The sequence below is a fragment of the Thunnus albacares genome, chromosome 15 (assembly GCF_914725855.1).
Source record: "Thunnus albacares chromosome 15, fThuAlb1.1, whole genome shotgun sequence".
Lineage (NCBI taxonomy): Eukaryota > Metazoa > Chordata > Actinopteri > Scombriformes > Scombridae > Thunnus > Thunnus albacares.
In genome coordinates this window covers 12,796,168-12,821,632 of record NC_058120.1, presented here as the reverse complement: position 1 = coordinate 12,821,632, position 25,465 = coordinate 12,796,168, and the positions used below count along the sequence as shown (strand labels likewise).

The 25,465-nt window shown below is 40.3% G+C and overlaps 1 long non-coding RNA gene across 2 annotated transcripts in view; it reads right to left on the bottom strand.

The window, feature by feature from the left end:
* LOC122998796 overlaps positions 1 to 25,426 on the bottom strand; it is a 37,457-nt gene extending 12,031 nt beyond the window's left edge. The window contains exons 1-4 of one of the 2 annotated variants that reach the window (XR_006407510.1): positions 25,309 to 25,426; positions 24,702 to 25,200; positions 24,447 to 24,600; positions 17,053 to 18,077 (exon numbers count right to left, since the gene is read on the bottom strand). This is a non-coding gene — a long non-coding RNA (uncharacterized LOC122998796). Of the gene's footprint in view, positions 1 to 17,052; positions 18,078 to 24,446; positions 24,601 to 24,701; positions 25,201 to 25,308 lie in introns of those variants that run through there. The other variant, XR_006407511.1, reaches the window with a different exon arrangement.
* Positions 25,427 to 25,465: the final 39 nt, after the last annotated feature.

Below are 25,465 nucleotides of genomic sequence, written 5' to 3'. Positions count from 1 at the left end.
ATTGCACCAAAGTTTAGCATTTCCACAACTACCGTGGAGGTGCTATAGAGAAAAGCATGCTACTTTGGTGTACACAAGAAGTAGTTTTTCATTTTAAATTAATAGGTTATTGAATATGAAGCAAAATGCAACTTACTGATTCTGCTCTAAAATATGGTATAATGACAAGTTTATGCAAATTTGTTCTTTTCCAAATTACCTCAAGCCTTCCGGGCGTCTTTGCTCAACCGAGGTTTGCCACTAACACTCTATACACCCACTTCGAAGTTGAGGATGTTTCAGCAGAATGATCTTATTAACCAATCACCTCCTGAATGTCATTCCTACACAGATAAAAAAGAAGTGCGTTTTAATGAAGCGTAATATAATTTTAACTGTGAGTCTCTCAAATTAGCAGCGGCTGGGTCACGACTGGGCTGCTGCTCTCATCAATGCCCTCAAATAAGCCTCACCTGTCGGGCAGTAAAAGAGCATGCCGGGCCTTCAATCACCAGCAAGTGAGCAGTGGACAGGTCCCTGTCCTCCAGCCCACAACTACAGGTATTAATAGACACGAGCAGAGGCATGACAAACAGAGACTTCCACTGATCAACTAATGTACGCGGCTGTAGGTGTCTATTTGTTTTTTTGCAGCTTTAAAAATAAAACAGGGTTGTAAACAGTGTATCTACACATAAAATGAAGCAATGTTTCAGAATATACAAGTCGCTCTGTAGTTCATCTTGATCTATATGAGGTGAATAACAATAACAAATGATTTCACTTCATCAAGCCCTCAGTTCTCATAAATAATATGAACAACATACAAACCCCCAAACTTGATTGCAGCCATTCAAGCTCATCACCTTTAAAAGACACAGCCTTAAATAATAAGAGTTGTTCGTGTTGACACCCCGGCTGATGTTTGTTGCTCAGTAATATATTGCATCGGCAGAGCAGAGCAGTTGTCTGTGCTCTGCACCTGCACCAGCCATTCAGTCTGAAGTCTATAAATCCCAGCGCTGGAGAGGAATCACAGAGCTGAAATGTTCCACGGCCCGCTCACCGGACCCTGTTCTGTCACCTTACACCATGTGAACCCTCGGATATGTGTTTTTGTTGGTGCGTATATGTTTGTCTGTGTACACTACAACCTTTGCATGTGACGGTGCTTTGATTAGCTGCCCCTTACCACTTGAGCGGATTCCACCAGTGATCCCCCCCCCCCACCCCCCACCCTCTCACCCCGCCTCGCCCCGCCTTAGGTTGCACCTCTTCTTCTGTGCCGCCCCAACCCCCAACACCTCGTGCCACCAGGCTGTGCATATACAAATCACTACGGCCTTGTTAGCATAGTTTAGTGAAGATGTCAGCTTTACGAGGGCCAGGATGCTTGCTATGCGTGTCAGGGACAGCAGGGGAGGGGCTGACCCACAAGGGGTGTACAGCGGGACACACAAGCCTTGCACTGTAAATTTAGGTCTGAGGTATGGGAGCTGTGAAATGACAGGCCCGGACCTCTCTAGAACAGTGTGAACCCATGCACTGCGCTGTGTGATTTAACAGGGGCACAGCAGAGCAGGGAGAATGGAAACTGAGAGAATGGGATTCCTGCATCAAATAAAAAAAGCTCCCTGTTTTCTGATATATCATAAATAATAATTTGATCATATATCACTGAAAATGCCTTTTCCTTTGCTCATAATCAAAGCTGCGATAAATGGACATTTTCTTATGAGTATTGTTTTGTGTGTGCATGTGTGTTGGGGTGGGGGGGTGGGGGTGTGCTGGCATCATTAGATTGTTAATCTCATTTCCTTTCTGATGATTGAAAATGGAGAGAGGCTCTGAGTTTATCAGGCAGATAAATGGACAGCCCATCCTCTGAGAAGATCTAATCTGTCATGCGTCAAGGCTGGGGTTCACCTGCCACCGGATAATAACCATGTCGAAGGGCACGGATGATTTAAGAGAGCCCGGCTCTTTGTTTGCCTTTGCAAACACCTGACGGTTTCATTAATTAACCGACCACAATTAGCGAGCCCACGTCACACCAGGTAGGCTCCTTCAAGAGAAATATGAGATATTAAAAAACAGGGAGGAACTCCATTAGAGTTGACCTTTTCTGTGAAATTACTGATATTTGAGATTTAATTCAGAAATCAATGAAAACTTCATTTTTATTCTTATGGCGGAAGCCCTTTCTGTCTCCAGTCTGAAATGGGGTCTCCTGCAGCCTGCAGGTCGTTAATTATGATCTTTATAAATTAAATTAAGAGGTTGTCACTGCTTGATTTTTTTTATCTTCCTGTCCTACGGGTTAAAGAGTAGATAAGATATTTATCACCTCTGGAATGATGTAAAAAATATGTCCTCTTACATACTAATTGTAATATGTGCCAATATGTTTTTTTTCATATATTTGGCTTTCATTTCTCAAGTAAATATTTCTTATATTACTGTGTTTTAGCAAAATTAAATGAGTTTATTTCCCTGTGAGGCTAAAAACAATCTCAGCTGATGGTTGGGTAAAATATTCAGCGAGTGGAGCTGCCTTTGACATGTGACAGATATGGACCCTGGGACAGAAAAGACAATGTAATTCTGAGGGTATCCGCCCTGATAAAAATGTCTTTGGCAAGATTAAGTATGGGGTATTGTAGTGATGTTTTAAAATGTATAATACTCCAGATGATTTTATACCCGCTGAAGGGGGAGGTAGAAATGAGAGTACTGTCTCCGTCTATATGCATCACATTTCTATGTTTTACTCTCTTTCTCTGTCTTTCATTCACTTTTTAAAAAAACACACTCATCTCTCTAAGTCTCCCATTCCCGTCTCCTACTTTGACTCAGGGCCACTGCAGCCGCCTGCTCTCATCTTATCTCTTCCTCCCTCTCACACAGACACAAACTCGCATCCACGCAAACACACACATTCACTGCCACCCGTATGCATTTATTTATTCGTTATATTTCCTAATTCAGTTTGACGAATGAGTGACAGCTTGACACTTCATTCGGCAAGATTAATAGAACGACACAATATTTACGTGGCAGAGACAGCCAATTATCCCACCATCTATCATCCAGATTATCTTTCTGATTGAAAACTACTCGTCCATGTAATCGGAATTATTTGGAATTAGAAGGGAATTTATGGCTTCTTGTGTCACTTTTCCTGGACGGTGGTAAATTAGAAATATTAGATACATAAAGAGAGTATAGGAAATGGGATAAATAGAGGCCCAGAATTAATGTCACTTTTTTTTCTTGCTCAGTGCCCCTGAATGAACTCTATTTTTGAGTCACCATTTTATAGGTTATCCTTGCATATTGTTAATATATAGTGTATATATTCTGTTGATATTATAATTCGTGCCCGTAAAGAAGAGTTGTCACAATATTGCTCCACTGGTGACAACACTTTCTGTAAAAGGGTGTTGATATGTTTGATTGAGCAATGAGTTATTTTAATCAGAAAGCAGAATGAAATGTGTTCAAGTTTGAAGACAGTAATGGATAGATCTTATCAACAGAGAGTGTGTGTAGTGTATTGATCTCTTGCTATGTTTTTAAATGTCCGTCTCACTCAAGGCAGAACCAACATCAGTTTACTCCTTCAACCTCTGTCCTTCAGCCTCTGTTGATTAATTCACCCGACTCTTTCTATCTCACCCTACAATACTCTGTATTCTGTTTTCATACATCACCTTTTTTTTTTGTACCATTCTCTTCTCAAAACTTTTCATCACTCGATTAATTTACCTAATCTCTCAGTTCCGCTTAATGTTTTTGAGTATCTAGCTTTCATAGCCAAACCACATTTTCCTTCTACTTTTAATGGAAATCAAACTAACAGGACAAATGAATTGTGTTGCCAGCAGCCAGTACTGTATGTGATGTGGTTGTCAAGACGTTGTCAGATCTGTGGTGACACTGTGGATGGAGAGGGCTAACAGTAAAGCTCCAGCACGTCTGCATCTCACTGCGGGAATCAATACGCTCCACTTCTGCACAATTTGAAACTTGTTTCTAAACAGCTATATAGTAAATTAAAATAGACTTATAATGTAATCTGTTATCAAAGTGGTCAATGGCTGCACCAAAAATAAATGTACCTAATATTTGTTATGGTACATGAATTGACTGAGCATTTTTCGGTGTAGGTCTTTAGTAATGAAATTTGGAAAGTGACGTTTCATCCATTTAGTAAATCCTGGCAGTCTAAAAGCCTAGCACTCAGTCATTTCTTGTTTTAGAAATGGTGAAAATTGCCACATATAACAATGTTGCTGGGGTTTGATTTTATTGGCCAGAGTGCGTTCAGACTTGTAAATAGGATTATGCCATCCCAATATAGTGCTTCAACAACTAGCTTGTTTATTTTTATCCTCTTATTAGGGGAGTTGAATCCTTAAAGGGTGCCAAAATTATCCTGCAAATTGCTGACAAGGAAAAATGAAAGGTCTCTAACGGTTATTATAAGCAATCTGTCTGCATTGAAGCACAATGTGACTGCTGCGCTTGCGATACCAACGAGGTGACCTCGGTGAGATGGGGAGGAGAGACATGTTGAAAGTCAGACACACCGTCTGGACGGGACCACCAGGAATATGCACACACCTCATACACCACACCCACGCCCAAAAGGACACTCACCATGGACTGTAGAAGTATTCATATCACTGTTTCACACAACAAATCCTTTACATTTTTGTATATTTTATGTTTTGTTTTTTTATATTTATGTTTTATGTATATTATTTACATTAAATATGCAACCAATGATTATTTTTATTGTCAATTAATCTGTTGATCATTTTCTTGAATCATCGATTAATCATTTGGTCTATAATATATCAGAAAACAATGAAAAATGCTGATCACAATATCTTAGAGCACAAAGTGATATCCTGATATGTCCCGTCTTATCCATCAAAACCTCAAAATATTTAATTTGCAACCATGTAATCTCAATTTTAAGAACCTGGAACCATCAAATGATGGGTGGTTTTGTTTGAAAAATGACTAAATGATTAACTGATTAGTTTGAGTTGATTGAGTCACAATTGTTGCCAATTAACTGTCTGTCGATCAACTAACTGATTACTCGATTAATCGTTGCAGCTCTCTTTACATATGTATGTACGAGTACATCAGATTCATTATTTTAAAATTATTTGTGCATTTCTGTTCAGTCTGTGTAGCAGTTCATGATATTATACTGTGGATTGTTTGTAAGTTTGATCATTTACTTTTAATGATGTAGTGATGTAACCATAAAATAATACAGTAAAGGCACTGCAGAGGTCAGATGAACCTAATCTGATCGATATGGGAACAATAAACAAACACATAGTTCTCTCATGCCAGCAAAAGCCTATTAAAATTCAGTTTAGTAAGATTAAAATCAGATAACAAAACATGTGAAGTATAAGATAGACGTAGATATTTACTAAATGTGTTTAGCTGTCAGTGAAACTAATTTAGTCTACAGGTAGAGCCTCGTTGTGTCTACAAAGTCTCTAACTAAGTAACTCATGTAATAGTCAAAAGACACATGCAGCTCATGTTCTTGATAATGTTATTTTAATGAAAACACATTTAACTTGGCTTGTTATTCCCAAATATCGGTTTACTGGGGAATGGGAAATATTTTTTTATTGCTTCCAAAAGTGATCACAGCAGAAAAAGTTTGAGGTCCACTGATGTAATAATAACACTAATAGATATTTATTATATCAACTCAGACAATCAATAAAAAGGAGGGGCCGTAATCCGCCTCTCTGTGCTCAGTCTGACTATCAATGTCATGAAGATGATCTTTGTCAAAGTTCTTTATCATACATGACTGCAGATTGCCGGAGGAGCTGGTATTTTGGATATATCTCATGAGTTAGCGGAGTCAGATCACTCTGCTGGTTGATTTCTTGAACCCCAGGGAGCAAATTAATAGTATCGAGCTCTTGGCTTCCCTGTAACCTTTCCCCCATCCTGACTGACATTTGTGATTTCCTTTGCCTTAGGCCTGGGCGTATGGTGGCCTGCGAGAGGATGCACAGAGATGCTGCATATGTTAGACAACTGCCTGCATGTGTTAGTGTAGGGTTATGTCTGGGTGTGATGTGAGAATGTGTAAATGTCTGCGAGTCGGTCCAGCTGTTGTGTGGGGGGGCTTCCTCTGCTGTGAAACTGAAGCTCCGTGCGGCAGGCGGCCACAGAAGCGGGGTTGTGACCCCAGAACATGGCACAGATTCACAACTCTGACTGGGACATATCCAGAGACGCACTGATGAAAACAAGAGACTCCACAAAAAAGAGAGCGGGAATATTGTTCTCGAGTTGACAAATTTTGTCATGGTCTTGTCACATTATCATTAAACTGGTACAATAAAGTACAGCTGCTACCAGTTGTTTGTTTGAAACAGACTCAGTAGAATGTCAAGTATTTACTGAAGTATTGCACTTGAGTTGACTTGTATTTATCTGAGTATTTCCCTTTTCTGCTACTTTATGCTTCACTACATTTTACAAAATAATATTGTACTTTTTATTCCACTACATTGATTTGGCAGCTGTTACTTCTTAATTTGCAGATTAAGATTTTATGTTTAATATGAATCGTTTTATCATTTTATGGAATACAAAGCATTGTAAAAATAAACAGTATATTTCAAATGAGCTTTACCTCGACCAGCCAGAATATTAAAATGCCTCTAATACATTTACAGTATGCATCAGTAATAATAACCCAATAATGTCATCATTTATAATAATAATACAACACTGACAGGATCCATTGTGACACATAATGAGTACTTAAGATACTTAAGGTACATTTTGCTTCTATATTTATGCTCAAGAAACTGTTTAATATGCTAAAACCTTCACTTAGGCATAAGTAAATGTTATTTTTCCATATTTTTTATTTTTTTATGATATCTGGCTCTTGTTCCTGAGGTGGCTGACTGCACTTACTGTAAGTCACTTTGGACAAAAGGAAATACAACATCACTGTATGAGTCCTGGCTATGATTTAGATATATTCTACTGCAAATGTATTACATATACAAAAAAGTATTGAATATATCAGCATTATTTCCCCCTCTTTTTTCACACCCTATATTTCCATGATTTGTATCGACACAGTTGTTGAACTATAACTTTACATAAATCGAGACAAAAATATTCAGTTTTTTGCATCCGAATCGCTTACTGTAATGCTGTGACTGGATGATAAAGCGGCACTCAAACAAATGTAATTGAACTTTTGGGGAGTGAAGGGGACACAGTGGATTTTCAGTTCCCAGACCAGTTGAAGTGTTGTGGGAGAAAGAGGGGTGGAAAATACGGTTGGGTATATGAACCTTACAGTCGAGCTGTCATGGTGCTAATGGAGGAAGTGGAGCAGAGGGTCAGGAGTCCTCAGCACCTGTGTGGAAGATTAATGACCACAGAGCCATGGGAGGGAAAGACAGACAGAAAGAGAGAGAAACTCTGAAACAGGCCCTGGCCTATCTGACTAACTCAAAGGTCAGAGCTGCTTGACCTTTGCTGGGGAGCTACAATATTAACTATATCTGTGCACTAGTGTTAGTCTTAGAAAACTGTATCAATATCACTGTCATTTCTTTTTCTAATTCACTTCAACAGATGTCAAAATTTGCCTGAGAACATGCTACAACATCAACTGAAATGTTACATGTAGAATCTATGTAAGAGGAGTGAGATTCATATTCAGCACAAGCTGTTGTCCCTTTAGACCATAAAAGGTGCTCTCAGGCAGTGATGACTGTAGAGACCTTTATGATTACCTCAGTAGCATGTAGCGCCACAGAAAAAGAGATATCATCATTATCTCGACACAAAGGCCGCCCTCACATTGTTAAAACAATTTGCTGCTTGCTAATGTAGGCTGTCAGAGCGGCGCACAGGTCTGGTTCCGAGAGTTAAGTTGTAGGCTTTTTTTTTTTTTTTTTCTCCAGCCTGCCCGCCTGCCTGGGGAATCACGGCGGGTACGAGGCTCATTTCCTCATCAAACACAGGACGAGTGATTTGGAATATTTATGAGGCTCCCAATTTAAGTTAAACATTTAACAAAAAAGCATCCGATTAAAATGAGACAGCAGAAAGGGTTAAAGTCCCTGTGGGCAGCCAAGGCTAAAAATTAAACATGGAATGCTGGAGATGAATTAAAGTAGCAGGTCTAAGACAGATTTCAGCTCAGTGGCATTACTGTATAGGAGCACTGGTGATATGGTATATGTTGAAACAAGCTTTCCATTGACTGTGACTAGAATGATAATTAGGTATGAGGAGATAATGCTTTGATAAAGTGACTGCAAGATCATTTTTGAATAATCTGCATAGCAATATGAGAGCATCATATAAATGACACATCAAATGAAATATATCAAAATAAAACAAAAATCAAGCACTTATACACACACACATACACATCTCATTTGAGACTTGAAACAGAAATTAGGGTATCACATGATCAGCATGTGATACGGTTCAGTGGTAAGCTAGTTAATCATTCTCAATCACTCGAATCAGAACATTATTGAACTTAAAAAACCTCTAATAAGCACGAAACATCTACAGTAGCTGTTGAATACAGATGCAATAAAACCGTCTCCTCCAATAGTCCTGTTGGATCCTATGTGCAGATATCACAATAAGGATATCAGAGCTAGTAACCCTGCTTAGGTCAGAGGGCACATGTAACACAATGCCGTATTGACTTTATTGATAATCTATGGCTCCCTTTCATTCTTTCCCTTCTCTCTTGTAGTCTCTGTAGCAGCAGATCAGTGAGCTGCTGAGAAGGAGGGGTCAGCCAGCTCCTGGTCCGCTCAGTGACTCTCTCTACTTCCTGTTTAATCACCAGTCCCTCAGGGATATTCTGCCATCCATCTATCATGCCTAGAAAAAAGTTCAGGTGCTCTATATCACTGAGAGATGAAGGACTTGGGTCAGGTGTAAGTGTGTGTATATGTGCGTATCTACAGTATGTGCCTGCACGTTGATACATTCTCTGAGATACGTATAAGATTGTGTCAGATCGTTATGTATGTACAGCGTATGTACAGCGCACGTATTTGTGTTTCTGTGTGTGTGGTGTACTGGATTGGCTGTTATGACAGGCTATGATGGAAACATACTGTTGTCAGCTTGCAGCCCCCATCCAGAGATGTTTCCTTACTCATCTCAGTAAGACGTCAGAGGAATAGCAGACTGGCTCAGAATTTATAGGATTGGTTCAACATTTTTACAGGGGGTTAGGTGTTGGACTATTCTTAGCCAGCGCAGTGACTTCTGAGGGTCTCTGACGGCTGCCTGTTAACCTCACTTTGACAACAGGACTCCAAGCTAAGCTAACAGGCTGCTGGCTGTACTGTAGCTGCATATTTAGCGTACATATAACAGAGTAGTATTGATCATCTCATCTAACCTTACTAAACCAATACAATTTTTTATCATCCATAAACGTTTCGGGTAAAACAAACACACAAACTTTTTTCACCTTCTTTAGACACGATACTCACAGTGCATCCAAAAGCAAAAGATGAGCTCCTTAATATTTTAGCTATGAGCATCACCTGTTTTTGTTTTCTGCAGATCTGTCCATCTTGTGCTTTACATGTTGTCTTGCTACCAGATTAAATCTTGATAAACTGGATCTTGGTAGGCTTGGCTAGCATGAGAGCACTCTTGTTTCTCTTTCACTCTTAATTCTTTAAGACATTAAATTTTAAAACATCAAATACATCCATTGAACTTCAGTCCCAGTTTTAGCCGCTTGCAACACTTCTCCACCCCACCCCATGTTTTTGAGAGCCATTGTGTGAGCAATGTCCAACTTAAACCAATATTAAAGTACCAGTTTTATTATTGTTAACATTTTATGTTGCATATTTGTTGAATTATGTTCTTGAATGCTTCCCTGCAGAGTGGGAATGCTGTTTGTTTATATTTTCATTGACAGCCCTGAGGGAAGTGACTGATGCCTCAACCACAGAGACACCGCCTCAGGCCATCATATGTTGCCCTCCAAGGTTCCCCAATGCAATCTGCATCTGCATAGTGTGTCTGTGTGTGTGTGTGTGTGTGTGTGTGTGTGTGTGTGTGTGTGTGTGCGTGTGTGTGTGTGTGTGTGTGTGTGTGTATATGTGTGTGTATTCGTTAAAGATTTAACAGTCTTAGAGATGAGATGCATATATCATGTCATACAATTCTTCAAGTTTTTCTTTTCATGTATCTATTTATCTATGAACATATTATCTTCTATTTAAACAGACGTGGCAAATGGTTTTACAGGGTAATTTAAAGGAAAAATAAGGCAACTTACAGAAGTACACAGAGGCCACATATTGCTACATTAAATACTATTGCCAGTCACAAAGTAAAATGATATAATGTGGAAACAATTGACTGTATATTAACATGAGCTTCATTGAATTAGTGTGTTTTACAGAGCTACTACATTACACTATAATACTTACAGGGTGCGACTGCTGACCCAGTGCCTAACGTCAGCGGTTTGTTTGTTTGTATATTTTTAATCTTAAGCTTTTAATGTAATCTTTTAATCTTGCCTAGTCGATGTGTCTAACCTCTTGAAAATAACGGAGCAATCAGCTTTTGAATATGGCACTTCACAATGTTTGGATTACGATTTACATCATGCTGCTGCCTTTTTTAGCGAGTGGCGTCTCAACCAGTGGACATGACGCCACATTTACCTATACGAGAGATAAGATGTTGACGCTTCAAGCTCAAGTCAAAAACACCAAGAACAAAAATAAAGAAAAGTGGTCCAAGAGGAGGAGTCTGCGAGAGATTGAGAAGAGTGCGGCTGAAGAAGGGTTTGACCCATTTCAGTTTGCATACAAGAAGGGCCGAGGTACAACATAGACACCGATGAATACTGTTAGTAAACATCTACAGCAGAATAAGAGTTATGCCAGATTTTTTATAGATTTAAGTTCAGCTTTTAATTTTATGCAGAAATATACTCCGATTAAAAGGCTTTGTGACATTAACACCAACAGCCACATGATACAGCGGATTAAAGAGTTCCTCACAGATCGACCACAAAGAGTGAGGTGCAGTGATATTACCTCTGATACAGTTACCCTGACTACAGGAGCACCTCAGGGCTGTGTGCTCTCACCTGTTTAGTTTTCCCTATACACTAATGAAATGCAAATTATGAATTCAACCAGCCAATTGTATAAATATGCTGATGACCTGGTACTAGTCGGTCTTATGCAGACAGGGGACACAGTTAATCAGTCTGCATATTTCCACCATATCGGTGAGCTTACTAAGTAGTGTGAAGACAGTAGCCTTTTTTAACAAAAGTAAGACTAAGGAGCTGGTTACCACAGTGTCTGTCATTATTTTTCACTCCTTTTGATTAATGATCAGCCTGTTGAAGCAGTAGAGGAGTTTAAATATTAGCGAACCTTTTTTGATTGCACTTTAAGTTTTACTGCCAACACAGAATACATTTTTTAAAAAAGCAATGCAGCGCTTGTATCTAATCAGGAAATTGGATTCATCCAATATAAGTAAAAACATTTTAGAAACTGTTAACAGAAGTCTTGTTGAAAGTGTTTTAACTTTTAATATGTGTACATGGTATGGGCACCTGGAGGGTAAGAACAAAAATAGACTGTCCAGAATTACAAACATGGCCAGTAAAATTATTGGGAAAGAACAGAAATAACTGGGATGTATATATAAAACGCAGGTAAAACAAAAACCCCGACAAATTGTATCTTCCATACCAAATACATAAACTTTGCTCAACACTATTCACACTGAAACTATGTCTGTTATTGTTGTCTGTACTGTACATGTTGTGTTGTGTATTATTGTATGTATTGTGATTTACTGTGATGCCAAAGGCAAATTTATACATTTGTGACAATAAAGATGATTATTTTTATTGTTGTCTTTTAAGGTTTTCTGACATTTTGTAATGTCAGAAATCAATTTTAATCAATTTTGTATTTGCAAAGGTGCCTGAATTCAAAGATTTTTTATCTCTGGAGCAGCTGAGATTGGTCATTAATTTACATTTTCATAACAAAACACCGAAGCCTTCTTTAGCCCTGTAGCTGTTGCTAAATGACAATAATTGAGAGTCAGTTAATACCTGTTAGTGCCAAGCATTAAGATAATTTATCATGGTGTCTGATTTATTATAATGTTTCCTTAGTTGATGCAAATGGTTTTCCACTATTATCTTGTAACCTGGAATGAAGGTCTTCCAAAGGCAGCCCCCCTATTGAGGCGGTGTGATCTCATTTTCTCAGCAGAGAGGCGAACCGCTAGCCTCCCTCTGATCCACCTGGCAGGAGGGGAGTTTGGACTGAGACAGGCTGGCCATCCCACTGACCTCTGGGTAAAATCTCTAGCTGTGCTGGGCAGGCAGCCGGTGTGGGCCAACGATGGGGCACAAATGACTGAAGCAATAGGGCTGTGATTAGCTGACATGGCGGCTGGGTTTTGCAAGCTGTCCTATTCTTGGGCGTGGGTGGGCAAAGGGGCAGAGCAGCTAAAATGGGAATGAATGTATTGATCCCGCTGCCGTTATGAGAACGACACACACAAGCTATTTTTACAGGAGGGGGAACACACTGCTGGCGAAGGCAATCTGTCTGTGACGTACATATGTTCTTAACGGGTATATGGAACCCAAAATATTGCAAAATGTACTAAAAAAAGCTAAATCTGTATTGTTTTTTGAGGGATCACCACTCAGTATAAGTACAATAACAATGAATCTATGTAATTATGTAATAATTTCACTTCAGCAGTATATGAACGATGCGTACAGATAAGTGCTGTCACAACAAAACCCCTGTCACAGTGCTACAAAGCTGTCCACTGCCGCCTCCCCTCCCTCCTCTCTGCCCTTTAGTGCCCATGGGAAGTGAGCCGGTCCTATTGGAATGCTGCAGCCTGCCAACAGCCAGAGTTCAGAGGAGACTTATTCTCACTCACGCCACTCACCAAACTCCTCCACTCTTTTTGCATAAAGTAATTGCTGTCAGGGAGCATGCACTGCAGAGAGTTGCTTGGGCTCCACAAGCACAGAGGGTGAGATTAGGGAATAAAAGAGCTAAGTCAGTGCTACTTAGGCACTCCCAGATCCTGCGTCTGTCATTGCGCTGCTACGGATGAGGGCTGACAGTGATGAATATTGGCCAAAAGTTGGTATTCCACATGATGATTTTCCCTAATGAGAATTGATGAATGCGGGAGGGAGGGACTGAGGATTGTGTGATGAGAGGAGGGACCACTCATTAGAAGCCAGTCATGCTAAGTTGAGCGGCTTTAAGGTGGGCAGGACTGATGGGCTGAGGCTTCCACTCCAGCAGTTCTTCAAAAAACATCAGCTGATATCATTGATCAATACTGCCTCACACACAAGAGTGTCAAATGAGATATATCCATAATATGAAGAAAATCAATAAGGAAACTCCTCCTTGTGCACAAACAGCATTTAGTAATAGTGTCCACATAGCAGAGCTTTTATTAGTTGTGTGTCAGCTCCCACATATGTTATCAGAGATCTATAGCAATCTCTGAATCCATATGCATGAAGCTGTGGTAAACACCTGGGTGTGGGACAGTCGCAGGCCTCTGCTGTCCCAGCTGCGGCCACGTCAGCCTGATAAGGGAAGCAGAGCCGCTGGTCTAGCAGATGGCAGTGTGGGCTTTGAAAAGCCATGGCCCTGAACGAGCCCCAGGCAGCCCCAGAGGCCAGCGCTCAGCCAAAGCTCCACATGTGGCAAGCCAGGAAGGACATTAAGTGGATAATAGTTAATAGTGAACCAGGTCATTTACTATCATGTGCGTACTTTATGGAGCACAACCGCAACTCCTATGTGCAGAAAGGGGCCATGGCTAAGCGCAGGTTTAACTTTTAGATGCAGTAAAAGTGCTAAATGAACACGTGAAGCCATTTGTAGACCATCAAAGCCTTGGATAAACATTGTGCAATACTTCAGGTGATTTAATAGCTTGTTGTTGGGTTGATGATAAAGAATATTAGTGGAAATGTTGTTCTTTCAGTCATATGACTGACCACAGAACACAGCCTTGCCCATTTCAACATTTTCCATCCTACATGTTATTGCCCCTTTCCTTTACAGGGCCCAGGGCCATGTGATGTGTCACTCCACTATGGTTAAGTACAGATGAAGAGATAGCCTCTTTAATATCCAGGAGCTCATTTCACAGTGGCTGGCAGGTCACAGCATGATGACAGCTAAACAAGCCAGCCTACAATATGGAACATAAGCCACACAGAGCATGTGGACTGAGGCTTGCAGTCTCCTGAGTGCGCAGAGGATGCCAGCCACTCAAGCTATATAATTATTAAGATACAGGTAGTGGTGAAAGCATACGTCTATTTGTGTTTTTATGTCACACTGACATGCACGTTTTGAAGCCTCCACCAGCCAGAACAGTTTGAGCGTCCCTGCTTATAACTTTGCTGTTAGGGACAGTCTGAATGTTTGCTCTTCCTCAGCTGCAGTGATGGACTTTGTCATTGGAAGATGCAAAGCAGGGAAATCTAGGGATACATAATAGGATTGCCTTGTCTACATTGTACTTTCTCTCAAAAGTGAATTAGGATATCTCTTTTCGTCACAAAGTGAAATAATGTATCCAATAGGTGCATTCAAAACCATTTTGTGCTGTATTTTGTGCATAATTGGATTTTAACTGCAGGTTCTTTCAAACATCCAGCCGTCACCATCTCCAATATTGGATTTTTAAAATACTTCTATTCACAAAGCCCTCTCTTTATCCCCTTCCTGTTGAAATGACATGGTTTTTAATCAGCCAATGCACAAAATGTCTGACTGCACCGGAGTCATTAAACCTGTCTGCCTCACACAGACACATACACACATCCTACTGACTGCATAGCCTATTAGAGAGATGGAAGATTATGGCCTAAATGAAGCCATTAGTTACGCAAACCTAATGATCATCTTATTTGTATGTATAAATCTGATCCATTTCCCTTGCTCAAGGCAAATATTTCTTCCCTCAAATGGGTTTAGAGAAACTGAGTAAAAACAACAGCAGCATCAACAACAAAAACAACATCAGGACCCATAATGAAAGGAGCGGAGGCAAAGGCACTCAGGCGATTGCATCCATTACCCCTCTCCACTATACGGACCCCTTCATAGGGATTACCCCTGGTTCCAGAGAGGTTGATTATTAGACGCTCGCAAAGGTTTCGTTTGAATCGCCCCAGTTAAACGAGAAATTGCAGGCTGAGGAGAGAGGCTAATAACAGTTATTAACCCCGTGCGGGCGGCGGTGTAAAAGAGCGCCACAATAACGAGGTGCACCACCAAGGTTTGAGGCGCAGCGCAGCTAGCACACCCCCGAGGAGAAGCTAACTTATTAAAATAATGAATTAGCCGACCAGATTACTGCAGCCTGCGGCAAAGGCAATTATCCCCCTCCAAATCCCTGGACAGGGCTCCCTAGCGCCACCATAAAACAAGTGCTCAGAAAGCAGGAGCTCTCCGCTCCACACAAATGAATAGGCTGTTAATTAGGATCTCTCCCGCTGCGGGTAGCCTTCCCACTGCCATAACAGAAACCACTTCCACGGCATGGAGAGGAGGAGGGGAGAAAGTGATGGGAGGATACTGAATGACTATGTGATTGCAAAAGAGAGTGAAATTTGTAAAGAGTGAGCATGAGTGAGAAAGAGTGAGACTGCGAATAGTTTCAGTAGTATGGAAAAAATGCACAGAATGACAATGCAAGAGCTGGATAGACTGATAGTTACAGAGAGACAGCAGGAAGTGTTGGTGGCCCTAATTGTAAGCTCTGTGTGAGGCCTTCACGGAAACAAACAAGAAGCATTCAATCCCAGCCCAGTGACGTGCTCTCTACTAAACATTTGGCAGCTTTACCGTCTTAAGTCAAGTCCAGTGAAGTGGTGTGGCCTCAGAGTCTTCTTTTAGAAATTAATCCACTGCATTTGATATTTCATTTAAATTCTGGGGCCTAATTATACACTCATAAGTTGTTTTTAAATCCCAAACAGTGTACAAGTGTAATGACTAATGAAGATCACCTAGTACAAATAGGGTTCCCATAAAGTTAGGGATTCTCCTGAGGAAGGCGTCATCAGTCCTGGCATGAAGAAACAAGTCGGACACGGATGGAAGTGAAGTAGGCCAATGGCCACCCTGAAAAAGAGCCTGCTGTACTTCATGACATATATACAGCCCCTAATGGTTATAAATACTAAAGTATCACATGGTTGACACCATGAACCAAATCTGACCACCTTCTGCTATCACCTTCCAATTTAACATCAGTAGAAATCACAAAGTTTTGAAGGCTGGACTGACCTTGTCCTGCATAGCTATACTTACACAGAGCAGGGAGATAACTGTCAAAGTGGAAAGTGTGCCAAAGGGATAGCTTCATAACTAACATATATTGTACTTCAGCCACCCATTTAAATTTAGGTGTATTATGCATTTCAGTTACAAAGCAGGTATGAATGAGAAATATAAATGTAAATATAAAGCTCCTTTCACTATGATTACAGATGAACACGTGCAAATACCTCTGGTCTATATTTGAATGTTTCAACCAACTTGTGAAGATACAGTAACCAGATTTTCTTCCAAGCAGCTCCTAGATTATTCACTCTTCATTGGAAGTGACGGTACTGTTGACTCCCAGTGGATTTTATATATTTCCTTGAGGGATATTGCATCCTGTTTTGCATGAAGCTAAATTTGTCTGTTATGGAAATATTATCTTCCATAATAGTCAGGTATTCATTGGGTGTATTTAATTGCTAGATTGCTATATTTACATTACAGTAAAGTAAACTGTATTTCCTTGACACCATTAAGCACTGTATTTACTGTAAGTATATATATAGTAATTTGAAAAATGAAACATTATATATTAATAGTTTGAAAAACATACTCTTTATAGTGTGATTTGCTCCCAAGGGGACGATTATATAGTCACACAGATATGCATGGCACGAAACAAGACATTATGCCAGTGTACTGTATGAATATGCCTGCAAGGCTTGACATGAATGCAATTTCATGTAATTTGAATGCCTTTCATGAGGCAAGGACTCTTTTGAACTGTCTTAAAAAGCTCATCCACCATGGTAGCTGCCAGTGGCCCTGGGTACAGAGGAGTCATGTCGACAGGCCCAATTAATGATGGGGCGTCTGAGAGTGAATGAATGAGGAGCTTTGAGAGGATTCCTCCACCTTAAATCCCCCTGTGCTGCTGCTCCCAGACTGCCTGTGAAGAACAATCAAACGGCAGCAACCCCCTCCTATTTATCACTTTAAGACATTAGCCAGACATGGGCCTGAATATTAACCAGCTCCTTTTCCAGGAGAGTTCCACACCAAAGGCTGCGTGTGGCAACATACATTTTTAATCACAGGGGAAAACGAGGCCTCTCAATCGCTCTCATCTATTACTGTGTGCTTAACTCTGCATTTTTTCTCTGGGGCTCTCAAAACAGAAAACAAGCTATCATCTCTGTTGCTCTTTCCTTCTGGTTTTTGGTTTAATTTTTAAATTATTTGACGTTTTATCAAAACTGTAATAATCATCATTGTGATTTCATGTTCAGTTTCATTTTGCAGTTTCTTGATGGATCCTTGTGAGTCATTATCTCCTAAAAATTGTTTGTAAAGCAGAATCTAACTCTCTCAGTGACTATCTTGACTATGCTGGCAGAGTTCATTTCCCTGGGTTGGCTGTGTCTCGCTGTCTAGGACAACTGGGCTGAGGCACTGGAGCGTGAGCCAGGCTTCCACAGCTTAATTGGAGTCATGTTCTCCAGAGCCTGGAGCTGCTCCTCTCCCTGCACCGGCCTCTCTGGTGCTGGGCCTGTGGTGGGAGCAGGAAGGGTAGGGCACTGGTACCAGGCATGCAGGGAGATGATCTGTTCACCCCATCCTCTCCCACTGGGTCCCCCCACTGTGACACATGGCACCCTGGTGACAAGGTCACTTCACTGTTGTGGCACCACAGGGGGAGCTGGCCTTATTATCAGGAGAGAAGACATTCTTAAGAAGAATCTAAAGGAGAATCTGATCTCAAATCACATTTACTCACTAAAGAAGACAAGGTCTTACATATCCGGGAGCTTTCCTTTTAAGTTTTTCAAGGGTATCAATTTACTGTAGGCTAATGCTTTATATGATATAACAAGTCAATTATATTTTACATCTTGATAAAAATATTTAAAAAATATTATGTATGTTGATATTTATATTTAATGTATATGCTTTAACCTGTAGTGCAGAACTTTAACATATAAATGAACGTCCGTTACATTCAAGCCCTTGCTAAATGAGTTCCCACAATGCTGATCAAGCCTATCACCACCAGGTAAATCTCTCTGTGTTTTACAGTATATGAAGTTTTTAATCTGTTGTTGGGTTTGACATTACTGTGCTGACGGGATGAATGCATACTGCGCATGCTATATGGGAAAGCATACGCACTAGAGACTTCTGCTGGCCGAGTGGCTAACTTCTGGTTAGCTCTCTGCTAACTTGAATGGCGGATAAAATAATTTAATCATGTAGTTCTTCTAGACTTTCAAAATGTTATCGGACTGAATGGGTCAAATTCTGATAGTGAAACCAGTCATTTTGCAGGGGTTATGTGACGCTCGACACAGTTTATCAACAGTTTTACAGCTGCAACAGTAGCGACCGTAAAGGCTATTGCTGAGCTTATGACATAAGCACGTCAACAATGTTTTTGTAATTACTCTCACTGCCAGATGGGGGTGACAAAAGTTCTGGACTCCAGCTTTAATTAGAGATTGTATACAGGTAATTGTATACCATTACAACAATAGCAACTGTACAACAGAATGCAATCCAATACAATAGCTCTATAGCTAATACTACTTCTGTGTAGTTTGTAATGGTCAGTTGTTGAAGAGACTATCAGAAAGGTGTAGATTCAACTCTATAGCTTTTGAGGCCCTAACTTATGATGAAGTTGTACTGTACCAGAGGTACATTAATGTCTCCCTCACACAGTCTGAAGAAAGTGAAGTTTCACTAAAATAGCATTTGTTGCTAGGGCTACTGTATTAGAGAATGTTATTTTGTGCAGATTTTGCTTTTATTGTTCATCCTCTGTAGTCTCATGTAGTACTTTGGATGGAAAGGAGAGGATAAATGACTAAGACCAGACCTAAACACGTGACTAAGCTCACAATACACACAGCCCAAGCATGACTACAAGACTTATTTTTCAAATGCTTCAGTTCTTCCTTCTCTTGCAATATGCATTGTGTAAGGTATGCTTAAATAAGACACATATATCAGAATTTTGAAACAAATTTATGTTGTTATGCTGTGTACACTGAGCTGTTATAGTGCTGACATTGTGCACTGAGCATTTTACCATGCTGTACTGAAAACAAAGTCCACTGAATCTGATCATGTGGCCGCTAAAGTGAAGTGAAATGATGTGAATATACACATTAAAATGACTAAACAATCCTAATAATGCACATATCCAGCCTTTTCCCTTTTTTAAGATTAAACAATTATAATTACAAAACCATTTTACAACTCCCAAACATGGCCAAAATGGAAAATACATACTGTTTGTACTGATTATGCATGTGTTGTGTGCTATTCTGAATAATAACATCCTTGATATACGTCTGAAGTGCTCGTGGTGCCCTATAAGGCATTATAAAGCCCTAACTCTCAACTCTCAATCTTCCATAAAAGATGTTTACAAGACAAGTAATGCATTTGATTTGTGGTTTAGAAGTTAAAAGGCTTTTTCAGCAATATTTATTCAATAGTCTATTTTTCATTTGTTCAGGTAACCATTTATTAATCACTGTTTAGTGAGGAAATTACAGAAATCAGTTAAATGAGGTACACCATGCATGGGCTGGCACTGCACTGCCAGCATTTATCAATCTCAATCTCTCTCTCAGTGAAAGAAAGTGAAAACTAAGGAAAGTCATTTTGTGCCCAATGAAAGTTTTCCTTTGGAAATTTTGCCTCCCATTAAGAATCAAATTAAGCACTGGACCAGTGCTTTCTTGAATCCCCACCCCCTTCGAAATACACACACTCTCACACTTCTAATTTGTGATTTATTATGTTCTTGATGTTGTAGGAGCATTGGTTTGGTGCTGAGTGAAAGCTGGTTTATCCGCTCCACTGTGGGTACTGTATGTGTGTGTGTGTGTGTTTTTCAGTGCGTATGTGTCACAGAGGGGGGTGAAACAGAGTATGCAGCCATCATTCACTGCTGTGGGTCAGCCCTCACACGTGACAGCAGGTGACCAGTGTCAGACAGGAAAGGTCACAGGCCTGCAGTCTGCGCTCGCTCCCAGTTTACAGAGCTTAAAAAATCCTGCAGACAACCAGGTAAAATTTGACTCTATAAAACAGATTATCTGCCTCTCACAACTTCATGGTGCCATTCTGAGATTTGGATCATATTTGGAGATGTTTGCTGGCTGAAGCAGCTAAATGTGCAAGCTCACTTGGCTGGAAGTCTCTTTGCCTGATGCGTTTTCTCTGTCCTGCTCTCCTCTCTTACTATTTTCACTTCACTGTCCCTTTTTCTCCAGAACTTACACAGCGCATAGCCCTTCTTCCTGGCTCCTCTGTCTGCACGGACCCTGATGATGAAGTCTGGAGGCAGTGTTTTTGAACATCTTTCAGCTATTCTCTGTGGGAGTCCTCTGACTTGAAGGTACTACATTATTTGTCTAATGTGTGATGCATATTTGACATTCACCTGTTAGTGTGTGTGTGCATGTATGTTTGTTGGGACCTTATTCTTGTGTTCACATGCCCATTAGTTTAATAGAATAAATGCATTGTTCTTTTTTCATCTCTTTATCACCTAAGGGGTGTTTTTCCTTGATTGCAGTACAATCACAGTAAGCTTTCCCTCATTAGTGGTGAGCATGTTTTAATTTATTTTAGACTGGGAATTTCACACAAACATGCATGCACATGCAAATCTTAGTTTTCCTATTTTACCTACTGAGTGTTTAAAGGTAAAATGTTTGTTGTTTCGGTTTTATTTTTTAAGGGAGGATAAAATCTGCCAGATGAAGATTAGCTATGAAGTTTTACGTGGGAAACCTTTGTACTAGCCCCTCCATTGTGGGAAAAGGGCATTGATAGGAAGGCAGATAGAACTGATCAATAAGAAGTGCAGTTTTCTCCCCAGGCCTTCTTTCATATCTCTCTCTTGTTTGTGTTTTGAAGGGGTCGGGGTAGGGTCTGGTAAAGTGGTGGTGTGGGCGGGCTTCTGCCCCTTTATCAATCAGGATTTTAATTACACACGTCTAGGGCGACAGCTAGATTAGAAACCAATCGACGCTATCGGCCACAAAATCTAATTACTGTTTATTGACAGATAAGGGCAGGCCCCCTTCACTTTTCCAAATAAGATAAACCTCCCCCCTCGTACACAATGAAGAGCAGCTCATACTGTCCATGAAAGACTCTATGATAAGTAAACCCCCACCCAGAGAATTCCTCCATGCTTATGGAGAGACGTTGCCTCTATGGACTCCTCTGTTATAGATGACACAGGATCAGTGTGAGCGAGCCATATTACACCTCTCCTTTAAACTGTATTAGTCTTTGTAATAGTAGAAGCATTTTGCTAACACTACAGTGCATGTGTGGTGAGGATTTTTTCTTGTCTCGCATTCAGGGATAATTTTAGAGCTCTAAAACCCTTAACCCCATGTTTCATAAACCTTAGTTCCTCACTTTTTCTCCAATTTACTCATAAATCAACGGGATCTTAATGATGAGTAATGAGTGACCTTTAACCCTGCAGAGCACACACAGGTGAAACATCTGGTCTCCTGTAGACACACATCTCCCCAGAGAACAGTCCATCCTCCTCCTGGATGTCCCCCTCTCTGTGAGCTAGACACTGTCCAACCCCCCCCCCCACCCCACGACACCGCCACCCTCACCCGTATCAGCCGTTTTACAGCCTCCGTCACTGTGCAATGCACTTTGCCTTTAAAGCCGAGAATCTGCCTCAGGTAAATATGGAGTAAATGATTGGATTATTGTTCTTTCATTTGGCTGTGTAGTAATGGCTGGATTATAAACATTGCAGAGTATAGATTTCCTGTCAGATCCTATGAATCAGACATCCTTATCTCATTTCCAGACTGCCGCTCCACCCAGCGCTGCCATCTCCCAGCCAGGGAGTCTGGGAGAGTATGGGGAAGCCATATACATGCACGTGCATGCACACACACACACATGCACATAGCATATGGACAAAAACAGAAAGAGACAAACAAGCACATACACACATATGGACAAAAACAGAAACAGACGAACAAGCACACACAATAACACACACGTATGTGGTAGAGGGAGGGAGAGAGATAGAGAGACTGTTGTCACCCAGCACAGCACAGGCACTCCAAAGTCCATTCGAAGATTTCAAAAACCACTTAAGCCCCCTGTCCATATTTGTTAAGCAAGTAAATCTAAGGGCTACAGCGCACTGAATTCAAAGAGAGAGGAGAGACAGCGATGTAGAGAGCATGAGAGAGGGGGAAAGGGAGTAAGATGTCTCCTAAATGAAATTTAGGCTAGGCTGGGATGGAGGGTGGCTGACAGCAGGTGGAGGGAGAGAGGTTTCAGGCCCTCTGATTTGGTTTTAATCACGCAAAGAAAAATGTTTGGGTTTGAATTATGCAGCATTTTTGACCAGGACTGGAGATTGATGCCTGATTCCTCTGATGACTGGACATCATATCAGTGGTTGTGCCTGATATCTTTCATGTTTTTTCTCTCTCTGCCTCTTCACTGAATTTCTTTTCAGTGGATTACCAACACTGTAATTGAGTTAGGGAGCTGTGTGGACCAGCAACTGCTGCACAAGCATGCTTTTTGGTGGAATCCATCAAACTCTCCACATAACATGTGGAAAGTCAACAAAACAACACATGCTGAAGTGGTATTAGCAGAAACACTGAGTTTAGGAAAGGTTGGAAATATGCTACATGTAGGGTTCTTAAAGAAGTGCTTGGACTTGACTTGTGTCAAAAATGTATTTTTAGTGCACATATCATTTAAGCATCAAGCAATCACAGCAAGCTGCAGAGAATACTGTGCTCAAATATTGTAGTCCACAGTGATGGCAGCCAATATCATAATTTGTTTGGGGATTCAGAAAGCACAAGAAACCCCCATGAAGTTACATTTAAAGGGGATAAACAGTTGATTTCAATACTCAAACATATGATTTGTTTTGTGGATCATATTGCATTAACAGACAACTGAGTGTACACCAGCACATAATCTGAGGAATAAAATAATCTGAGGATTATTTTCTCAATTCATCAACCAGATGTTTAGTCTATAAAATCTCAGAAAACAGTGAAACATATCCGTCACAATTTTACTGAATCCCAAGGTGACATCCTCAAAAGCCTATTTTGTCCGACCAGTGATCCAAAACCAAAAGATATCCGGTTTAGAGTGATATAAAACAAAGAAAGGTATCATTTTATTTGGTGTTTTGGCTTGAAATATTATTTAAATGATTAATCAATCATCAAAATAGTTGCCAGTTATATATTTTTTTGATGGACTAATCAATTATTTGAACTACATAAAGAAAAAAAAAACAGGAGAAGCTGATTCTACAAATTCTCTTCTCTTTATTAGCAGTGATTCGGCTCCTGGAACTATCCTGATTACATTACATATAAAGTTTTATATCTCTCGGATTCTACTTTTAGGAGGATTGTTTATGTTAGCTGATAAAAAATTCTTATATTGAGTGATATCCTCCTTTAGTTCACAGTCTAGATAATCTGTCTGTGGGTTGCTGAGAGCTGCTCACTGGTAGTTAATACACCTAACAGAGTGAACTGAACAGGACCGCTGTTGTCATTCCTTAGTGCTGAAGTGCTGTGCCATTACATTTATAGATTTTCTCTTTGATGGGATAATTTGGTCTTTATATCTCTCACAAATGAAGTGATCCTCAGTGCTCCTAGTGCAGCTCAATGTGCAGGTCCCATTTTCAAATACAGTTAATTGCATTCGAAAAGAATCAATGATACTTTCGCGGTGACAATATCATTCTTTTAATGTCACTTAATTTCCTCAGTGAAATGATTACATCAATAGCCTGGAACTCATTTCTATCTTTCAGCATGAATTAATCTATTAAGGACAATAATTACATGTTTGTAATGGATAGGTTTTAGTACTCAGAAGTAAATGCAGTCGAGTCTCCATTGTGTGCCTGGTTGTTGGCACTGTCCTGACTGTCATTCATTCAGTTTATGAATTACACTATCACTGGGGGGGTTGGGGGGGTTGGGGGGGGAGGTAAATAAATAAATAAATAAAGGTTACCTCTGCTGCAGCTCCTTGGTGGCCTTGTTGTGAGATAGCCCTCCCTCTAGTGGAGATGATAGAGTTGGTTACTGCTGTCAGCTGGCTTTATGCTCTGGTCCACAGCTGAGGCAGTCAGTCAATGATGGACAATGTAAGATGTGTGGAAGAAAACCTTTCAGAAGACAAGACGGAGCAGAAAATAGATGAACAAATTGTTTTCTTTTTTTAAATACATTTACTACATGAATTAGGTTACAGAAGTTGTAGACTTACTTGTATTGCTGAGATAATGTATTTTTTAAATTGTGTTTACATATTGATGTTTTCTGGAATATGTGATGTGTTGTCTTGATGTTGAGAATGGACCCCAAAATAGGGCCTGAGGACCACTAGGGTTCATGTGTGGGGGTACTTCATGGTCCACAAACAAGCTGAATTGCACCATTATGAAATTAACACATGCAATGATTATAGTTTATTATTTTAGTAGGTTTTATGAATCCCACCAACAGTAAACTATCAACTACATATAAAATCACATATTCTAAGGAAAAAAACACGAAGATAGCCCTAAAAATCAAATTAAATGGAGTTTGTTAAGTTTGTGAACGTCTGGGTTACATGATACAGCGACTGTGATCTCTATTGTCCTGTTATTTATTCATCAACAGTGGAAACCGACCGACTGCCATGGTTTTCAGCCTTTGCACGTCTGCTGCTGTCACCTGCCGTTTTCTCAGGTGAAAATGTGCCCACCATCACACCCGCTGTGCTGAGTAGAGGGGCAAAATAATCCAAATCACATACAGCCCCTGACGGAAGACTTCACACAGCTGCACAGACACATGTAAGCAGTCAAAACGGACATGAGCTAACTCACCAGTTGGGCCGCTAATAGGAATTCACGGAGCAGTAAAGCAAAAATAATAACAGTCGAACATTTAAAAAATAAGCTCAATTTTCAGTGTTATTATTTTCTTTTTACACTATCAAAGAGGTGGGAGTTAAAGTAAATAAGACGGGCTGGCGGAACGGTT